This window comes from Lampris incognitus, chromosome 5 (assembly GCF_029633865.1).
Source record: "Lampris incognitus isolate fLamInc1 chromosome 5, fLamInc1.hap2, whole genome shotgun sequence".
In the NCBI taxonomy this organism is placed as follows: domain Eukaryota; kingdom Metazoa; phylum Chordata; class Actinopteri; order Lampriformes; family Lampridae; genus Lampris; species Lampris incognitus.
In genome coordinates, this window is record NC_079215.1 from 41,818,439 (window position 1) to 41,828,129 (window position 9,691).

Genomic DNA, 9,691 nt, shown 5'->3' on the forward strand with positions numbered 1-9,691 from the left:
AGACACAATTGGCTGTGTCTGCGGGTGGGAAGCCGGGGGTGGGTGTGTGCCCTGGTCACTGCACTAGCGCCTCCTCTGATCGGTCGGGCCGCCTGTTCAGGGGGAAGGGGGAACTGGGGGGAATAGCGTGATCCTCCCACGCGCTACGTCCCCCTGGCTAAATTCCTCACTGTCAGGTGAAAAGAAACGGCTGGCGACTCCACATGTATCAGAGGAGGCATGTGGTAGTCTGCAGCCCTCCCCGGATCAGCAGAGGGGATGGAGCAGCGACTGGGATGTCTCGGAAGAGTGGGTAACTGGCCGGATACAATTGGAGAGAAAAAAAAGGGGGGGGACCCAAAACAGACACAATACAGGCTATCTCTTATATGAAACCAATAACACAAGTTGTGACTAAGTCCAGCGGACTATAGAATAAATCCAGAGCAAATTCAGCCAGAACATCTTTGCTCACATGCCCTACTTTGCTTGCTTCATCACTTCCCCCACTCCTCCTCCTCTTCTTCACATGTTGTCCTTTCATCCCTCTCAGAGAGGACTTATTGATTGTGAGCAGTTTCAAACGGGACACGCGGCCCCTGTGTGCCATGTCATAACATCACCACACAGTCCACTGACTTAATCACACACTGGGTTCACGTCCTACATTTACCCACATGGACAGCCATGTTATTTACCCGGTCATACTCCGGCGGGACAAAATGTTAAATATGCTGTTCCATTAACGGTCCAGCAGCTCACATTACCCACAGCTCTCAAACTGCTGTTCTTGCTACTACTGACATCATTCACTAATCCCATACTATAGTTTAACCTCTAGGTACAGACTAATCTTTTATTTTTTTACTTAAAAGTTCAATATGTTCATTTATTGTAAAGTGTTAAGTATTGCTTTCCCTCCAAAATCATATTATCCATCATCTATCCAACTTTCATATTTTGAAAAATTTGATGGCCCTGTAACTGCCCAATCCGTACCAAAAACCCGATTTGTTCTACGCATATCCCATGTTATTATTGGCTCACACAGGCGCAAACTAAGTGTGGTTAAGGTTTGCTCAGGTTGGGGTTGAGGTTAGAACAAATCATGTTTCTGGGTATGGATCAGGTAGTGACAGGCCCTAAGAATATGTCACATTGTGGTCTGAATTCAAACACAACAGCGTGTCCCATGTGTAAATAATTGCGACGGAGGCTTTATTTAGCTTTTGCTAGTTTTAATGAATAACTGTCAGGCAACACACCAACACTCATGTACACTCTCCCGGAACTCCCCGAGGTCACCTAGCCCCTACGTTTTCCTGAATAACGTATATCACACAATATATGCGCAAGAGCATTTGACTACCGTATATGACATCCCCCCCTCTTTTGTGTTATTTCAATGACATCAAACGAACACTTTAACAGAAATGGCTATTTCAACAACACATATCATGAATCAAGATTAACTCAAATTGAGACATTTCAACACATACCGGTCTCTTTCTTATTCAACCAAGGGTTACAGTTTTATAAACACAAATTAACATCGACATCAATGTCAATACAACTTTTCTTTTGTTTTCTCCCTGGTTTTTTCAGTACCCTTCTGTCCTTCCCACCCCCCAAAGGCCATATGATCGCATTTGTCTGCAGGTCAAGCCTATTGACTGGCTTGCACACCCGTCCAGATCTGGTCACAGTCTGGCCGGGTAGATGGGTTGTGGGTGTAGCCACACTCAGACTGACAGGAACAGTCTCTAACATGGTGGCTCCATCAGAATGGATGTCTGTCCCTGTGCTCTCACTGGGCGCTGCTGGGATGGGCTGGGGAACTGGCCCTGGTTGGAGGTGACGGCGGTTCCGCCTCAGCTCTGCTCCTTGCTGCGTCCTGGTGATGAAGGATTTTGGGATGGTGCTCTCACTTGAAATCACTGCTGGCAAAGACCATGACTTTTCATGGTCCAACTTGGAGAACACAACATCTCCTGGTTGCAGGGCAGGTAAGGGGCTGGCTCCATGATGGTGGTTGAAGTAGTGGGGCTGTTTAGCCTTATCCCTCCCATACTTTTCTTTCACAGCTGTTCTGCTGGGTCATTTTGGTAGGAGATTTTTCTCCAAAGTGGGGAGCGTGGTAATGATTTTCCTCCCCATCAACAGCTCAGCTGGGCTGTAGCCTGTGGTGGAGCAGGGAGTGGACCTATAGTTCATTAGAGCCATCACAGGATCTTGAGAAATTGCATGAGAAATTTCTTTGCCGTCTGTATGTCTCTCTGTGTGCCCATTGCCCTGTGGGTGGTGAGGGCTGGATGTGCAGTGCTTGAAGTTGAGCTGCCTCACGAGCTCCTGGAACTCCGCACTTGAAAACTGAGGCCCATTATCGCTCACCACCTCAGCTGGAATGCCAAACCTGGTGAAGACTGTTTGCAGGTTTTGGATAACTTATGCACTCGTTGTTGAGGGCAGGTGCAGTATCTCTATAAACCTGGAGTAATAATATGAGATTACCAAGTAGGTTTGGTGTTTGTGCTCACAGAGATCCATTGCAATTCTCTTCCAGGGTCACTCCAGAAGAGGTGTAGAGATGAGAGGTTCCTTTTGTTGTGTTCCTCTCAGTTCACGGCACACCTGGCATGATGTCACAAGCTTGTTTATTTCCATAGAGAGTCCGGGCCACCACACAGATGAACATGCTCTCGCCTTACATTTAACTAGGCCCTGGTGCCCTTCGTGAATTTTCTGAAGGATCTCATATCTCATTGACCTTGGCACGAAGATCCTGCTTCCTCTGAGGACAATGCCATTGTATTCTGACAGCTCTGATTTTGCTTAGACGTACTCTCTCACATCCATAGGCACATTGCTTAAGTGTTCAGGCCATCCAGTCTTTATGAGCTTCATGACAGACAGCAGTTCAGCGTCAGCTGATGTTGCCATTCTGATTTCATCCATTTTTCTTGTAGACGCAGGGATCCCCCCCACTACACTAGCCACATAGCATGCCACCTCACTGGGTGTGTCAGTCTCTGTGCACATGCTAGCCAGTGGACTGCGTGACAGGGTGTCTGTGAGATTAGAGTTTCCCTTGGAGTATACTCTGCTACTGGATTGCATCTCATGAGCCTCATGAGAAGACGCTGACATTGTAAAGGTACATTGTCCAGGCTGCGGCTGTTAATGAGAGGCACTAGTGGCTTGTGGTCAGTTACAAGCTTAAACTACTCCAGTCCATTGATGTATCTTCAAACTTCTTGCACGCCCACACACCAGCCAGACATTCCTTTTCTATCTAGGCATAGCGTGTTTCTGCTTCTGTGAGGCATCTGGAGCAATATGCCGCAGGTTTCCACTGCTCCCCATGGAATTGAAGGAGTACACCCCCCCAATCCATAACTAGTTGCATCTGCCAACACAGCAGTGGGCTTGTTTACGTCGTAGTATGCGAGTACTGGTGCAGCTGTCAACAGTTCCTTGATGTGTGTGACTCCATGTCCACGCATTCTTGTTTTTCAGGAGCTCATACAGTGGCTGTCCTACTGTTGAGGGGTTGGGGCTGTATCTTCCAAGACAATTCACCATTCCCAGTATCCTTTTCAACTCTTGCACGTCTGCTGGTGGCGACAACTGCTGAATAGCTTCCACTGTCGGGGTCAGGCCGGATCCCAGACCGGTTAATGAGATGCCCGAGAAACTGCAGCTGACTCTGCCTGATGGAGCACTTCTCACGGTTGAGCTTCAAACCAGCCATCTCTATGCGCTGCATTACTTTCTCCAGATGACTGCCATGCTCCTCCTCTGGGGCCCCATAGACAAGAATGTCATTCATGAAGACCTCAACGCCCTCGAGCCCTTGCAGAGTCTCCTTCATCTTCCTCTGGAAGATTCAGGTGTGCTTGTAATCCGAATGGTAGCCGCCTGAATTTGAATCTGCCAAATGGCGTAATAAAGGTCGTGAGCTTACAGCTGTCTAGATGCAGCAGTATCTGGAAGAACCCACTGGTGGGCGTCGAGTGAAGAAAAGACTGTGGCCCCGCTTAGTTTTGCTGTAATCTCATCAGTAGGCAGGATATACTGTTCTCTCTTCACAGCCTCGTTCAGCCTCTTGAGATCAATACAGATGCGGGCTTTACCTGTGCACTTCTTCAAGACTGGCACCATGGGTGCACATCAGTGGGTGGGCTGTGTCACCCTCTCAATGATGCCATTTCTCTCCATCCTCAGGAGCTCCTCCTTTACCTTTTTCAGCATAGGGGGAGGTACACGACGGGCTGTGTGTACAGCATATGGCTGAGCATTGTCTTTCAGCTGTATTCTCACAGGTTCAGTCTTTAATGTCCCATGCTCACCATATGCCTGTTGATGTCCTCTGTTGCACACCGTTTCATCAACTCTCCTCACTAGGTTCATCTTTACAGACAGCGGCCTGCTGAGTAAGTTGTTTACAGTGCATCCACGGATGACATATGGTGTGAGTGGGTGAGTCTTTCCTTTGTAGGACACAGTGCTCTGGATCTGTCCTATGCACTGCAGCTTGCCGCCTGGGTTTTCCAGTGGAATATCTGCAGGCTCCATTGGTCTTTTGGGGATGAGTGAGTGGTAGGTCTCCGCGCGGATGATGTTAACATCAGCTCCCGTGTCAATTTTGAATTCAACCGGTGTGGAGCCCACCAGCAAATCGATGGCCCATTGCTCTGATGACCCATCTGCTTTACTGAGAGCCCTAGGAAAGCATGACTGCAGCTGCTCTGTTTCCTCTGTAACCTCACTCACTGCTTTCCTGTTCCTACACACTTTACTCCAATGTCCAACCTTGTTGCACGTATTACATTTGGATTTTCTAGCCGGGCAATTTTCATCTTTACTGTGCCGCGGTTTCCCACACTTTCCACATCGTCCATTATTTCCCCCTTTTGGATTACTGTGGTGTCTGGTGTATTTGCTGCGCTTGTCATTGACTTCGTGTATCAATCACTACTGCTATCTTCAGTTCTTTGTCGACCACCACAATATCTGGTTGGTTAGCCAGCACCTGCTTGTCAGTCTGGAGCTTGAAGTCCCACAGGACCTTGGCTCTGCCATTCTCAACCACATTTTGGCGGTGTTTCCCATTTGGTCTTGGGGACTTCTAGTCTGTATTCAGTATAGATATTCCTGTACACTGTCCCAGCCACTTAGTTATGCCTTTCAGTGTATGCTTTCCCAACTAGCATTTCGCACCCTTCTACTAAGTGCTGGACTGTCTCAGGGGCGTCTTTGCACAGCCTGCATCTTGGGTCTTGTCTGGTGTGGTAGTGCACAGCCCACAGAATAGAGATCGTACAGAAGTATCAATGATGTTTGCGACGTGTAAGACGTAATGTGATGTCACTGGACCGCCGCCAATACTGTTCGACTGGAGCTAAAATCAAAATATTGCGAATATTGCGTGTTTTCACACTGTTTTCATGGATTGTCAGTCATAATGAGTTGCGAATACCCAGGTACTTGTAACTGTCCTGAATGTTTGTTATCCTGCCATCTGGTAATTTAACCCTTTCAGTTCTCACCACCTTTCTTTCCTCTTTTTACCATCCCTCAACTGCACTTGTCCAGTCTGAATGGCATCCCGATGTTGTTGCCGTAGATCCTGGTGAGGTGGCTCACTGAGTCTATGTCTCGCTCATTCCTGGCATACAGCTTGATGTCATCCATGTATTGAAGGTGGCTGATGATATCTCCACTTCTGAACCTGTATCCATCCATATCCACTCTTTGTGATGAGCTGACTGGGGGGGTTCAGGCCTATGCAGAACAGCAGCAGGGATAGTGCATCACCTTGGTATATGCCACATTTGATGGTTATCTGTGTTAATTTTTTTAGTTGGCCACTAGTGTTTTTTTTTCTACTGCCACATTGAGTTCTTGATGAAGGCTATTAGTGTCCTGTTGGCTTTGTATAGTGCCAAGCACTCCAGTAACCATGTGTGGGGGCATTGAATCGCAGGCTTTCTTGTAGTTAATCCAGGTCATGCTCAAGTTGGTCTGTCTGGTCTCAGAGTCTTGGGTGACTGCTCTATCAACCACTAGCTGGTTGATAGAGCAGTGTCATTGCCCTGGTGTTGTTGCCAATTCCTTTCTGAGTTTTCATTCATATATTGACCTGTGCGCCCTTTCAGGGTGCTGAATTGTATAGCCATCCTGTTGGGGCCTCGCCATCTCAAGTTGTGACAGTAGCTTCCTTCTATTAATGTTCAGGCATTGAGTCACTAGCTGCGTCTGGGTCAATATGGAAGTACTAGGTCTCCTACTGGTCCACAGTTCCCACATACATCCCATATAGCCACTCTCCTGGGATCTGCGGTTATAGTAGCATTCCATCAGTTCCAGGTTTTTGGCCCTTGTCCATGAATGTCTTGTTCCAGTAACCCATTTTCTCATCAGGTTGTCCTGGTTCCCTAACAACTGGTGTGGACCTTGTTAATCTGGGCGATGTCGAGCCGGTATGACTACATTTGTGTTACTCTGACGCATATCTGAGGTAGTTAGCTTGTATATCATTAGGAGTCTAAGCCATGGACTCTTACTGGAGACTTGTCCCAACTGGGGTTTGAACCCCCAATCTCCGGCGGGAAAGCCAATGTTCTTACCTACTGAGCTATTCAGCTGCAATCTGAAGAGAAACACGAGTTCATAAACTCATGTTTCTCTTTAGATCATATACAAACCCCTCAAAAAGCAGTTATAGATGCTATTACACAGCTTTTGGTTATTATCTGAAAGCTTTTACTATGACCAAGTGTATAAACATAGTAAACAGAATTAAGAGTTAAAATATTACATTTGAAGTAAAAGTGCATGAGTTATAGCCTGCAGTTACCTCTGTCAAACATTATTCTGCAGTTTTCAGTGTTATCAAGCAATACAGACGTGTTAAGTAGTTTAGACAGGGAGAATCTCCCATAATGCATCACACTCCAACAAGTGCAACATATTACATAACTGCCTTGGGAGAAGAAGGAAAAATGTCAGCATGAAAAATCCTTGTTGGCTGCTTCAGTATGAAAACCTTGATATTTAACAACAGCTCTCTCTGTCAGCAGTGTGACAGCAAATACTTGGCAGGGGAGCACATTCACAACAATGGTTGCATAATGGCCAATTTCAGCTGCGTACAATAGGTGGCCTGTCAGTTACAGAGGAGTCAGAATTTAAATTAAATACCTAGTTGTCTATGAAATACCAATATATCTCCTCTGATGTGTGATCTAATGTAGGCCCAAACAAATGGGCAAATGAACGATTCTGTTGTAAACTTATTTTTGCTTGGGATATGTTGGAACTTAAAGCATACAATGACTAAACATTAATAATCTATTTTCATCATTACAATGAAGCATTGCTACATTTCTATTTGCAGTGGCTTTTTAGAGTTCAAGAGGAAATTATGTTTTTATCTGCAAGTAAAGTTTTAAGCAGTTTTTGTCCACATTAAGGCTGCAGCTAACAATTATTTTCATAATTGATTATTATTGCCTATTGTTATTTTCGATTAATGGATTGATTACTTAGTCTGTTAAAAGTCAAAAACACTGACGAATGCCCATCTTAAGTTTTCAGAGTCCAAAGTGACGTCTTAAAACTGTTTTACTTAGTCTGACTTACTACGACGACGACAACTACTACTACTACTACCACCACTACTTTTGGCTGCTCCTGTTGGTGGAGCACATAGCAGATCATCCGTTTCCATTCCTTCTTTTCCTCTGCATCTTCCTCTGTCACACCAGCCACCTAAACATCCTCCCTCACCACATCTATAAACCTCCTCTTTGGCCTTCCTCTTTTCCTCTTGCCTGGCAGCACCATATTCAGCATTCTTCTCCCAATATACCTAGCATCTCTCCTCTGCACATGTCCAAACCATCTCAATTTTGCCTGTCTTGCTTTGTCTCCAAATCGTCCAACCTGAGCCGTCCCTCTAATATAATCATTCCTAATCCTGTCCTTCTTTGTCACTCCCAGTGAAAATCTTAACACCTTCAACTCTGCCACCTCCAGCTCCACCTCCTGTCTTTTCATCAGTGCCACTGTCTCCAAACCATATAACATAGCTGGTCTCACAACCATCTTCTAAACCTTCCCTTTAACTCTTGCTGGTACCCTTCTGTCCCAAATCACTCCTGACACTCTTCTCCACCCACTCCACCCTGCCTGCACTGTCTTCTTCATCTCTCTTCTGCCCTCCCCGTTACTTTGAACAGTTGACCCCAAGTATTTAAACTCATACACCTTCATCACCTCTACTCCTTGCATCCTCACCATTCTGCTGTCCTCCCTCTCATCCACGCATGTATTCCGTCTTGCTCCTACTCGCTTTAATTCCTCTTCTCTCCAGTGCATGCTTCCACTTCTCCAGACTCTCTTCAACCTGCACCCTACTCTTGCTACAGATCACAATGTCATCCGCAAACATCTTAAAGTCCACGGAGACTCCTGCCTGATCTCATCCGTCAACCTGTTCATCACCATTGTAATCAAGAAAGGGCTCAGAGCCAATCCTTGATGTAATCCCATCTCCACCTTGAACCCATCTGTGATGTTCAGTATTTGGGGAATACTCCTTTAAGGACACAGGGAATTATGGGATAGTAAACAGAGCAGCCACGGGAGCGGGAAGGTAGACGAGGGGCAGTCGGATTATGTGCACGTTATGCATGGAGCGAAATAAACATGCCGAAGTTCCACGGCTAATTCAGAAACGGTGTTATCATCTGTGAGAGTGAAAAGTAGGTCATTACACCATCCATCACTCCTACCGCACACCTCACCACTGTCACACTGCCCTCATACATATCCTGCACCACTCTTACATACTTCTCTGCCACTCCCGACTTCCTCATACAATACCACACCTCCTCTTTTGGCACCCTGTCATATGCGTTCTCTAAATCCACAAAGACACAATGTAACTCCTTCTGGCCTTCTCTATACTTCTCAATCAACATTCTTAAACCAAACATCGCATCTGTAGTGCTCTTTTGTGGCATGAAACCATACTGCTGCTCACTAATCGCCACCTTTCCTCTTAACCTAGCTTCTATTACTCTTTCCCATATCTTCATGCTGTGGCTGATCAACTTTATACCTCTTTAGTTACTACAGCTCCGCACATCACCCTTATTCTTGAAAATCGGAACCAGTATGCTTCTTCTCCACTCCTCAGGCATCCTCTCACTTTCCAAGATTGTGTTAAACAATCTAGTTATAAACTCTTAAAACTGTTTTACATAGTCTGACCAACAGTAAAAAAAAAACCCTCATGTTCATTTGTTAATGATCTATATCAGAGGAAAGCAAACTAATCACTGCATTTATGAAATTGCAACCAACAAATGTTTGATATTTTGACTTGGTCAATGATGCAAACAATTAATCGACTACCAAAATTGCAATTGGTTAATTTCTGTCGATCGACTAATCGATTAATAGACTTATTGTTTCCAGCACTAGCAGTAGAATGACCAAGACGGTCATTATGACCGTTTTGGACTTTCAAAGTTTAATAACTTTGTGAAAGAAAGAAAAAAGATACAGACCTGCCGCTCCCTGAATGCTCCTAAAATTGCATATATCCATCCATTCGTTATCCAAACCGCTTATCCTGCTCTCAGGGTCGCAGGGATGCTGGAACCTGTTTTCATTAAAACGAGTTTTAGATCAATCACAAAAA